The sequence below is a fragment of the Lactuca virosa genome, chromosome 7 (assembly GCF_052849685.1).
Source record: "Lactuca virosa cultivar CGN04683 chromosome 7, Lactuca_virosa_CGN04683_v6, whole genome shotgun sequence".
Taxonomy (NCBI): domain Eukaryota; kingdom Viridiplantae; phylum Streptophyta; class Magnoliopsida; order Asterales; family Asteraceae; genus Lactuca; species Lactuca virosa.
This window is the reverse complement of record NC_136432.1, coordinates 234,098,949-234,111,998: the sequence shown is the minus strand read 5'-3', so window position 1 is coordinate 234,111,998 and position 13,050 is coordinate 234,098,949.

Sequence of the window (13,050 nt, the reverse complement as noted above, 5' to 3'; positions counted from 1 at the left end):
TCGAAGGTCTATTTGATATGGAATATATATAATCAGTACACACCATGTGATTATAGAAGGACCAGAAAGGATCACCTTCGTAAAAATTTAAATTTTCTCATAGATTCCTTAGACATTCCCATTCTCGTGTAAACCCTTAGATAAACGTAGTTACTCCAGCAATCAATAGAAGAGTCAAGGAGAATCCAACAGAATTTCATTAGGAGAATTCCAAGAAAGAAACATATGAGAAGTAAATAAACTATAGAAATCATTTACTTCCCTTACCCTATTAAGGACACTAATGAGAGATTCGCATGAACTTCCGAAATTCTAAATCTTCATTACGAAGTAATGGGGATCAGTGTCAGAATCGGAAGTAAGACAGCTCGGGAATTCAATATACCTACAGAGGAGAAGGACACCCTATATATACCAGGAGGAAACGAATCATTATCACCCAGAATAGAACAGAGAACGAAAGAAAACCACGCGTGATTCATGTGAAGTGTTTGAGCGCCTTTTCATTTAAGTAATAACTAATAAATGATACAACCTAGTGAGTTAGTGATTTCATTACTCACATTAGGTTTTGAGCTTATACTCTTTTCCTGTCACGGCTAATAACAATAAATCAGATCACAAAATCTTAATTGATAGTGATTACTTCTTCAATTCATAAGTCTATTTTATGTAGTCACTGTTATGAATTGTTTTCGAATATTTTCGAAAGTTGGAAAACGATATCCACCAATCGAAGGTAACTTAGTTCGGATGATACTCGGTTCATAACCATTCTAGAAACTTATTTATGTTCCTTACCAGGACTGCATCATAGGGATGCAAGTCGAATCATTAAGAAAAATATAACAAAACGAAAGATTTATACATAGATACAAATGGTTAGAATACATCTAGAGACAACGATAGTGGCTCACGAGCTCATTTTCTTATCATGAAACAGAATCATGCCTCAAATAGATGCGACTATGTTTCAAGCTGCGGTCACAGCAGCTGTAGCAGCTGTCATGGCACACCTTAATGCTAACAATGCAAATGTTAGTATTAATGCTATCGGTAACCCCGATCGTGGTGATGGCCAAGTACAGCAACGAGCACCTACTTGTAAGGACACTTTGAACCTTAAGCCTAATATCATGAAACGAAAGTTCGAGAACAAGAAAGGGAGTTGTTCAACTCAAGAACCTAACAGAGGGAAACGAACTGGGGCAGTCAATACCCCCATCAGCCCTGTTATTCTAGCACCGACCACGTCATACTTAGGAAACCTCACACACTGCAGCAAGTGAAACTACCATCATCATGGAGTTTGCCGAGAGCTGCATTGCAATAGATGCAACATAAAGGGGCATACCGCTCGCATCTGTAGAACTCTGATTGAGTTCATCACATCAACTACCAATGTTTGAACCATTCTCATATGTCACCTTTGTGGTGAAATAGGACATTACAAGAGGGACTGTCCAACAGAGAAGAACGACGGGGGAGCAGGAGGAGTTTGACCCCAATACATGGGAAGGCATCAAAGAACCCTTCTATATTTTGGTACGCTTCCAAACCCCGATAATTATCTATAATTATGATTACTCTCTCGTTCAAATTAAATCACAGCATTTGTATAAAATTTGAAACCCTAACAGGTAAGCTATGATGACTTAGTGTATGCATAAGGCTCATTTATAATTAAGATTTCTAGACTTAGAGTGAGTAATCCCGCCTCATTTCCTGTTCCTTGTTTGGTTGTGGATTTATGGCAGGGTTGCTCAGTCAAAGGTCTTACCAATCTTAATTATACATGACTTGTATACACCAAACGATTATAGAGAGACCTAGTAAGGATCGTTTCATGAAAGTTCATAATTTCAAATTATCAGAACCCTCGTATTGGTAGTACCCGCCAATTTTGAATAAAAAAGGGGTTCGTAGCGATAATAACATAATAAAACCAGAAGCGCTGAAAACTTAGGTACATAGGATATCATCCTAGTAATCATTCTTCCCAGAACGACTTAATATCTATTTCGTCAAGAAAATTCCTACATCCTCATTCGACATGGTTTGGCCTGGCCCTTACCATGTGAAAATTCTTATGCTGTATAAGAGAACTTTTTCCTTAATCAGTAGTAAGATGAAATTCTTCCAATCCATAACGCAAAACCCTTAGGTTGTCTCTCATTTCAAAACTTCATAAGTACCCATGCGAAGGGTACCACGCCATTCTAGCCTACTCAGTAGACAGGAAACTTCAAACGAAAAGCACCGAAGTAGTCTTAGAAGTCAGTAACTACTGAAGTACCCCAATAGATCTCATAGGAAAATCATTGTACCGCAGGTCAAGTTCAAGAATAGAGACTAAGAACTCATTAAGTTAATCTATTGCTGCTAAGTGTATACACGAGAGTGGTATATAATTTAGACTTAACAAGATTAAGGATGTGTAATTCCGCCCTATCTCCTGTTCCTTGTTTGGTTGTGGACCTGGAGCAGAGTCACATATCCGAACGTTTTGTGAAATCTAAATTATATACGACTTGTATACACGAGGTGATGGTGGATGAACCAAGTATGAGTCCTATCATGAACTTCGGAGCAAAAGCCTTCATCATATATTCTACCAGGTGGAATTCAACATGAGACCACGACAATGGTTCGAGCTACTAAATGGCTACAAATTCGAAATTTGTTATCATATCGACAAAGTCAATATAGTAGCTGACACCCTAAGTCGGAAAGAGTACCCAGGTCGTAGAGCCAATCATTGACTATGATAACCCATTCAAATATGTCCACACAAAGTAAGGAGGCTCAACAAGAAGCCTTGAAACCTGAAAATGTGGCAAGTATAGAAGATAACTAGAACGTGTGAGTGCACGGTATTCCAATATTTGTTATCTCCGCTGAGATAATAGAATCATCTCCCAGTTCAGGCAGTCACTCAAAAATCTCTGGGAACTAGAGTAGTCATGAGCCTATGTGATCGACTATGGTAAAGAATGGGATACCCATTTACCAATTAGTCAAGTCCTTTATCACGCTAGCATTCAAGTTGCTCCATTCAAAACCTTTTGCGATCACAAGTGCAGATCCTATCTGCACTGAACTAAATTAGGTAATATGCAACTAGCTGGAGATCCAATTTCCACACAGTACCTTCGCTGATCTGGAATTCATCCGAGAAACTACCAAAATCAAAATACGAATCAGGAAGCGACATAAAGCTTCTAGAGTTAATCAGAGAAGCTACAGCTTCGATAAAAGAAAACCCTTGGAATTCCAGGTTGATGACCTTTTCATATGAAGTTCTCACCCCGGAAGGACAAGATACGCTTGAGAAAGCGTGGAATACTAAATTCAAGGTACATAGGGCCATTTGAGATTCTTACCAGAATCGGTCTTGTAGCTTATAAACTTAAACTACCACACAAACTTAATAACATTCATCCCACCTTTCACATATCTAATCTAAAGATGTGTCTATCTGATGAAACACTTGTTATTTCACTCGATGAAATCAAGTTAAATAAAAGTCTACACTTTGTAGAAGAACCAATGGAAACCATGGATAGGGAAATCAAAAGAACCAAGCAAAGTCTTATCCTGTTAGTGAAGGTTCGCTGGATTACAAACCGGGGACCTGAATTCACTTGGGAAAGGGAAGATTAGACCTAGTCCATGAGTATCACTTTAGACTTAATTTCGGGACGAAATTCCCTCTAACGGGGGGATAATTTGACACCAGTCAAATTTAGGTCAAAAATAAATTGATCAATAATTGTAATTGGGATGAACCAAGTGGTACAGATTGTAACAAGGTTTCCAAAATATAAAGAACACTGAAATCCGTGTTATAACGAACAAAGTTATGACCAATCGAAAATCCGCGACAAAACCGGCAAAACACTCTTCAATGTAAAAAGTGAATTTTCGATAAAAGGTTTTTTAGCCTTAACAATCTAAATGAAAGTTGTAGAATATGTTAAACCGAGAATGTTCATAAAAAGAACGTAAAAATCTGACTTCGTATGAGGAAGTTGTGATTTTTCTAAGTTTCGGTTTAGCAGTAGACAGCTAAAAATTCGAAATATAAATCGATCGATATTTAGCCGACACAACTTAAACAAGAATCGAAGGTCTCGTTAAAAGTAGTACAACGGTAAAAAGACAGACGAAAACAGACGTCGGATGAAGAAGTTATGAATTTTTAACGGATTTCCTGTCCCGGTCTGTTAAAAATAATAATATTAAAAATAAAGTAAAAATCAGCCGACAAAGTCTAAACGAAAGTCATAGAGTATAATTTTACCTACGCGTGCGTATAAAGAACGTCGAAAACGGAGCTCGTATGCGAAAGTTATGATTTTCGCAAGTCTTTGGCACAAAAACCAAGAAAAATTGAAAACCGGGCAATTTCGCATGGGTGACCTTCGGACACGTCACCCTCGCATGCGAGCCTCCACGTGGCGTCTCCTGATTGGACCGAGGCTCGGTCCACTCCTGATCCGACACCACCGAGGAAGCTTCCGAGACCGCCTCCAGCTTCGCTTCTCCTTCTGACGCGTGGCTGCTGAGTCCTCCACCCCCTCACATGCGAAGCTGTCGCGTGTCCTGCCGACTCCTCGCCCTCGCCACCTGTCCGATGAGTCACCCTTACTCGCACCCCTATATAAAGGGTGCGAGACTTCTCGGATTTGGGAGGTTTTTCGCCCTAAATTTCACCATTTTTCACCTTTTCACCCCCTAAACTTTCTCACGACCCCCCAAGGCCCTGGTATAGTGTCTAAAACCCGAAGCAAGCCCCGGAGCCCCGGAATTCTCGAGAAGGTAACCTCTTTCCAGTCGAAGAGTTGCCCGCATAAAGCCCGGTTTTTACTCAAAAACTCACGGTTTCTTCGAGAAAGAGCATCTATAGAAACGAAAAGCTGCCCAAATCACCACATATCAAAGTGAGTTCATACCCTTATAATTTACCTTTTTAATGGTTTTTAAATGCTTTTTATGGGGGGGGGGGGGGGAATACAAGTTTAACACAATAATAAATTGTGTTAATAACGGTATGTGATAATAATCACACAAAGGGTTTCCGTATGCTTTTAAGAATTATCAAATACTTCCAAAATGACTTAAAGTCATGTTAAATCTTTAAAGTCATGTAAACTCCGTTAAACTCTTTGAAAAAGGTTTTATAAACTATTTCAAATTATAATTGCCAAAATCAGGTTTATATATGTATAAATATATAAATAAGATTTGAAGGGCTTAGGACTAATGAATTATCTTATTCCTTTTCCTTGTTTGGATGTGGAATTAAGGTGATGTTATTTGTCCGAAGGTCGTTTCCTTCTTAATTATATATATATATATATATATATATATATATATATATATATATATATATATATATATATATATATATATATATATATATATATATTAAACATATATGAATATAAAAGGCTACTCCATTCGGTATCATTACCTTTGTATCATGCTGAGCAAATGTGTTCATCCATGAGAAATCACGCTAATCAGATAGAACATATAAATTATAATAGGTATAATTTATGATTCAAAACTAAATATACAAGTATGATTCACGATTGTATATTTTCCAAGGAAATTACCAAAATTCATTTAACTATACCAGGATATGTATAATACCTTTAATATATGAACAACATATTAAAGAAGTAATAATACATCATACCGGGTTTGCATTAACAAAGCTACAAATACAACGTACCAGAGTTAGTAATTACGGGGTAATAATATATCATACCGGGTTTGCATTAACAAAGGTACAAATACAACGTACCAGGGTTAGCAATCACAGGGTAATAATACATCATACCGGGTTTGCATTAACAAAGGTACAATACAGAGTACCAGGGTTAGCAATCACGGGGTAATAATACATCGTAAATCTCGTTGAAACAATAAATTTGTGAGACTCTTCATGGTGTACTTATCTAAGTACGACCTTAAGTCCTGACTTATTAACAAGAATCTCTTGTAGGGAGAGCATGAATTTATGTATAGATCTATATGGGACTGACAATCCCGCACCTTTACTGTTCGCTACAGTTTGGCCGGAAGGCCTAGGGTGTCAAATATCATATCATTTCTAACGCCTGAAGAACGTTGCAACAGGCATATCAGTCATATTAGTATGGTTAATAGAACTCACATGGATAAAACAAGGAGTAAATTACTAAGTAATATACTTCTCTTAAAACAGTAAGAAAAGATAATTACATCCTGACCAAATATACATTCTCTTAGTTTTTACTTACAGTAAAAACTACGTATCATGAAATCAAGTATGGTAAATATACTTGTACTTCTGGTTTTGAACATTTAAAACCACAAGGCAGTATTATGGATAATATAATATTTTCCAGGATTAATACTAATGTTTTTACTGTAGAACGGATATAACTAAGCATACTTTTACAAATGAAACGGTTTATGGGATTAATACAGTTTGGCCGGCAGGCCTAGGGTGTCAAATATCATATCATTTCCGACTCCTGAAGAACGTCGCAGCAGGAATATCAGTCATACTAGTATGGTTAATAGAACTCACATGGATAAAACAACGAGAAAATTACTAAGTAATATACTTCTCTTAAAACAGTAAGAAAAGATAATTACATCCTGACCAAATATACCTTCTCTTAGTTTTTACTTACAGAAAAAACTACGTATCATGAAATCAACTATGGTAAATATACTTGTACTTCTGGTTTTGAACATTTAAAACCACAAGGCAGTATTATGGATAATATAATATTTTCCAGGATTAATACTAATGTTTTTACTGTAGAACGGATATAACTAAGAATACTTTTACAAATGAAACGGTTTATGGGATTAAACCACTTTTACAAATGAAACGGTTTATGGAATTAAACTACTTTTACAAAGGAAACAGTTTATGGGATTAAACCACTTTTACAAAGGAAACGGTTTATGGGATTAAACCACTTTTACAAATGAAACGGTTTATGGGATTAAAACACTGTTACGAATGAAACGGTTTATGGGATTAAACCACTTTTACAAATGAAACGGTTTATGGGATTAAACCACTTTTACAAATGAAACGGTTTATGGAATTAAATTACTTATCAAATGGAACTTAGTCATTCAATCTCTTTAAACTAGTATAACACAAAGGACCTTTAATGGTTAATTATATAATTCCTTAGTTTTTACATCAGAGTTATACATAAGTAATATCCGATTTACAGTGAAATGTGTGACTTCCGCCTTACTTCATGTTCCTTGTTTGGTTGTGGGCTTAGGGCAGATACACCCATTTAACTGTCCATTCGATATTGGGTTATGTATAATTAGTATAAACTAAGTAATTAAAGAGGAAAACTATTGAGGTTATCAATCTATCACCTCACGAAATATAGGATTTTTTGGAGGAAGCAGTGAACTTTTCCAAAGAACTTAGAGTATACTTAACAGAACTAAAATACTTATGAACTCACCAGCTTAAATGCTGATCTACTCTTTCCAAATAACTTGTATTCTCAAGAATCCAGTAGACAGGTACACTCCCGAAGCTTTTGAGAAGACTACCTAGTACCACACCGCGATTCTTGTCTTCTACTGTACCTACTTTAGTGTTTGAATATGTAATGTTTAAACACTTATGTAAAACTTATAATTATTAATGCAATGGTTGTTTGTACTTTGATTACTATATTGCATGTGTTGTGATACTTACCTGAAGTCCTCCGCCCCCGAACGTTTCCGCCGTTCTGGTTTGGGGGTGTGACAAAAAGTATTTACATGTTGGACATTATAGTTAAACCTAGACAGTTATGTAATCATATTTGGGATAAATATAGCCTGATCAACTATAATTATTTGAGATACGACCAACATGTGTTTGGTAGTGATAGTGGTGTTGCAACAAATCTAAAACTTACCAAACCTATGTACCAGAAGAACTCTAGAACCAAACATAAAGTTAAAATACTATAGGAGTATTTTATGACACTATAACGCTAAAACAAAAAGGTCATTCTTACTAGGAACAAACATATGAAAATAAAGGATCATTACTGGTAAAACTATAATTACTGAGTGTATACATAAGAGTTATATAAAATTAAGGTTTTATAGACTTAGAATTTGTGATTTAGCTTTATTCCCTGTTCCTTGTTTGGTTGTGGACTTAGAGTAGGATCACTTATTCGAAGGTCTATTTAATCTTGATTATATATGATTCATATACACTGAGTAATTATAGAAAGACCTGGTAGGGATTACATTATACATATTCATTTGAAGTGATACCATAAATTCCGTAAATTGTTTACTTATATTAGTAAACTCCAGTTATAAATCGCAGAACACTATGAAAGTCAGGATATGATGCGTTTAGAACTAATATATGTTTGTTCAATATCACCTGACTCATAATTGCTATACAAAACTTATCATCATTTTTCTCTTAAATTATTTTAGAGAAAGATGCCTCCAAGAAAGTCTAACAGAAAGAACAACAATCCACCAATTCCACCACTGCCACCACCTCCACAGTATGATCCTACCGTCTTCCAAGCAGCAGTAACCGCCGCCGTGGCTGCTGCCATGACGCAAATTAACACCAGTAGTACTAGTGGAGCTGGCAGTGGTGCTCACAATTCAAATCTTGGAGAAAGTCTTGGACACCGAAAGGAGTGTTCTTATAAATAATTTACGAATGCCAAACCTAAATATTTCGATGGCACCGGAGGTGTCATTGCTCTGACTCGCTGGTTCGAGAAAACCGAATCAGTATTTGAAATATGTGCTTGTCCTGAAGCAAGCAAAGCAAAGTTTGCAGCATGCACCTTCCTAGACAGAGCCCTCTCCTGGTGGAATGGCTATGTCAAATCGTTATCTCTCCCAGTAGCCAATGTCATGAGCTGGGAAGACTTGATAGTTCTGATGCTGGCAGAATATTCCCCCATAGACGAGATTCAAAAGTTAGAGCAGGAGCTGTGGAGTCTAACAATGAAGGACTCTGATATTACTGCTTATACTGCCAGATTTAGTGACCTAGCTCTACTGTGTCTCGGGATGGTCACCCCAGAGAGCAATAAAGTAGAAAGATACATCTGGGGGTTAACTCCCCTGACTCAAGGAAATGTTATTGCTGCCAACCCCCTTACATTTGATAGCGCTATGCGTCTGGCTTAGACACTTGTAGATCATGGAGTTCGTCAATGCTCCATGCCAGCTGTTCCTGAAAAGCCCAAAGAACGAGGCAACAAAAAGAAATTCTGGAATAAACGAAAGGGGCAGTCATCACAAGAGCCTTCTAAGAAGCAACAAACTGTGGCAGTACATACTGCTATTCTTCCAGCTCTTCTTCCTACTCCTACTCCTATAACTGTTTCCACCATTCCAGCAACCCCGAATCGATATGCTGGAACTTTGCCAAAGTGCAATAAATGCAACTTCCATCACACGGGAGTTTGTAGGGAAATGCACTGTAAGAACTGCAACAGAAAGGGGGACACCGCCCGTTTCTGTAAAGCACCCGCACAGCCCATCTCTCAACTCCCCATCAAGAGAGTCAGTCAAGCTTGTTATGAGTGTGGCGAAACTGGGCACTTCAAGAGAAACTGCCCAAAGTTAAAGAATGTTGGTGGTGTAGGGAGAATTCTGGCAATTGGCCATGAAGAAGCGATAGCAGATTCTAACGTGGTTATCGGTATGTTTCTTCTCAACAATTCTTACGCATGCATTTTTTTCGATAGTGGTGCGGAGAAAAGCTTCGTGAGCCATAAATTCAAACATCTACTAAAACAAAATCCTCAATCATTAAAAGATACATTTACAGTAGAGATGGAAAACGGAAAGACCGAGAGTACAGACGACATATACATCGGATGCACACTTACTCTAAACAACCATTCATTTCAAATTGACCTTATGCAGGTCTCAATTAAAAGCTTTGACATTATAATCGGCATGGATTGGTTAATTCTTCATCGTGCTGATATCCTATGTTTTGAAAGAGCCATTCGTCTTAATCTGCCAAGTAACGAATCTCTCGTTATCTATGGCGACAAATCTCGTGCTAATCTTCAAATCATTTCTTGCGTCAAGGCCTAGAAGTATCTTCGCAAAGATTACTGTGCCTTCTAGCTCACGTGGTTGATAAAACACAAGAAGTGAAAAGCATCAAGGATATTACTGAAATCTGTGATTTCCCTGATGTTTTTCCTGAATATCTTTCAGGAGTTCCTCCTGAACGCCAAGTCGAATTCTGAATCGACTTGATTCCCGGAGCTACCCACATAGCTAAATCCTCGTATCGTCTTGCACCGTCTGAGATGCAGGAATTGTCCAGCCAATTGAACGAACTTCTTTGCAAAGGCTTCATTAGACCAAGCTTCTCACCCTGGGGAGCACCGGTCTTGTTCGCAAAAAAGAAGGATGGATCGTGCTGAATGTGTATAGACTATCGCGAACTAAAGAAACTTACCGTTAAGAACTGATACCCTCTACCACGGATAGACGACCTCTTCGATTAACTTCAAGGCGCAAGTTTCTTCTCCAAAATTGACCTGAGATCAGGGTACCATCAGTTACAAGTCCAAGAGGCCGATATCCCAAAGACCGCTTTTAGAACTCGCTACGGTCACTATGAGTTTGTAGTGATGCCCTTTGGTCTAACGAATGCGCCCGCAGTGTTCATGGACCTGATGTACCGTGTGTGTCAACCTTACTTAGACAAGTTCGTTATAGTTTTCATTGATGATATACTAGTCTATTCCCGAAGTAAGGAAGAACACAGCCAACACTTACGACAAGTCTTGGAAACCTTAAGGGCGGAGAAATTGTATGCGAAGTTCTCGAAGTGTGAATTTTAGATTCGTAAGGTGGAATTCCTATGTCATGTAGTCAGCAAGGAAGGGATATATTTTGATCCCTCCAAGATTAAGGCTATCGAAACTAGGCGACCCCACAAACCCCAACAGAGATTCGTCAGTTTCTAGGTCTCGCTGGCTACTATAGGAGGTTCATCCAAAACTTCTCAAAGATCGCGAAGCCACTCACCATCCTGAATCAGAAGGGTGTGACTTTCAATTGGGAGGAGAAACAAGAAACTGCTTTTCAGACACTAAAGTGAGCCCTCTGCAGCGCACCAATCTTGTCCCTCCCAGAAGGAACGGAAGATTTCTTAGTATACTGCAATCGTCCAAGCAAGGGCTAGGCTGTGTTCTTATGCAACGAGGAAAGGTTATATCCTATGCCTCAAGACAGCTTAAGAAGCACGAAGTCAATTCTACCATACACGACCTTGAACTGGGAGAAGTGGTTTTTGCTCTGAAGATCTAGAGGCATTACCTGTACGGTACGAAATACACAGTCTTTACTGATCACAAAAGCCTTCAGCACATATTCGATCAGAAAGAACTGAACATGAGACAACAACGATGGGTAGAACTACTCAATGATTACGAATGTGAGATTCTCTATCATCTCGAAAAAGCCAATGTAGTAGCAGATGCCCTTAGTCGTAAAGAGTACTCGGGCCGCCGAGTAAAGTATCTAACTATAACTATTCATTCCCACTTGTCCACACAAATCAAAGAGGCTCAGCTGGAAGCCTTGAAACCTGAGAACGTGAAAAATGAAGCATTTAGGGGAATGGAAAAGAACTTGGAAATCAAGGGTTATGAATTCGTTATCTCATGAATCGGATCTGGACACCGAAGTTTGGTGGCTACAGAGATGTTGTCATGAATGAAGCCCATAAAACTCGATACTCCGTTCACCCGGGTTCAGACAATATATATTTGGACCTTAAGAAACTCTATTGGTGTCCAAACATGAAAGATGAAATTGCTACCTATGTGGGCAAGTGTCTAACTTGTGCCAAAGTCAAAGTAGAATATCAAAAGCCCTCAGGTTTACTTCAACAGCCAGAAATACCTGAGTGGAAGTGGGAGTGGATTACAATGGATTTCATAACCAAATTACCCAAGACGATGGGTGGTTATGACACCATTTGGGTTATCGTAGACAGATTAACTAAATCCGCACACTTCCTGCCATTAAAAGAAACTGATAAATTGGAGAAGTTAATAAGGACGTACCTTAAAGAAATAGTACGATTGCATGGTCTGCCAATATCTATTATCTCTGACCGAGATAGTAGATTTACCTCGCGGTTTTGGCAATCATTGCAAAAGTCCTTGGGAACCAATCTTGACATGAGTACAGCGTATCATCCTCAAACTAATGGGCAAAGTGAAAGAACCATACAAACGTTGGAAGACATGTTAAGAGCTTTTTTGATATATTTTCGTAAAGCTTGGGATACCCATTTACCACTCGTCGAATTCTCGTACAACAACAGCAATCACACTAGCATCAAAGTTGCTCCCTTTGAAGCTCTCTATGGTCGTAAGTGCAGATCTCCTATGTGTTGGGCTGAAGTGGGGGATACGAAACTAGCCAAGAACCAAATACCCGACCATACACTAACCGGTCCGGAGATCATTCGAGAAACCACAGAAAAGATTGTCTAAATCCGGGAACGATTGAAAGCTTCTAGAGACAGATAGAAGAGTTATACGGACAAACGACGAAAACCCTTGGAATTCCAAGTTGTCGACCGTGTTTTGTTAAAGGTCTCACCCTGTAAAGGAATGATACATTTCGGCAAACGTGCAAAACTAATCTGAGGTACATCGGACCATTCGAGATTCTTGCTAGAATTGGTCTGGTTGCTTACAAACTCAAACTACCGCATGAACTCAATAACATTCATCCTATTTTCCACGTCTCTAATCTCAAGAAGTGTCTGTCTGATGAGACTCTTGTAATCCCACTCGACGAAATCGAGTTAAATGAGAGTCTACACTTCGTAGAAGAACCAGTGGAGATCATGGATAGGGAATTCAAAAGAACAAAACAAAGTCGTATACCAATAGTGAAGGTTCGCTGGAATGCTAAGCGGGGACCTGAATTCACTTGGGAACGGGAAGATCAAATGAAACAAAAATATCCACATCTTTTCCCTAGTTCATG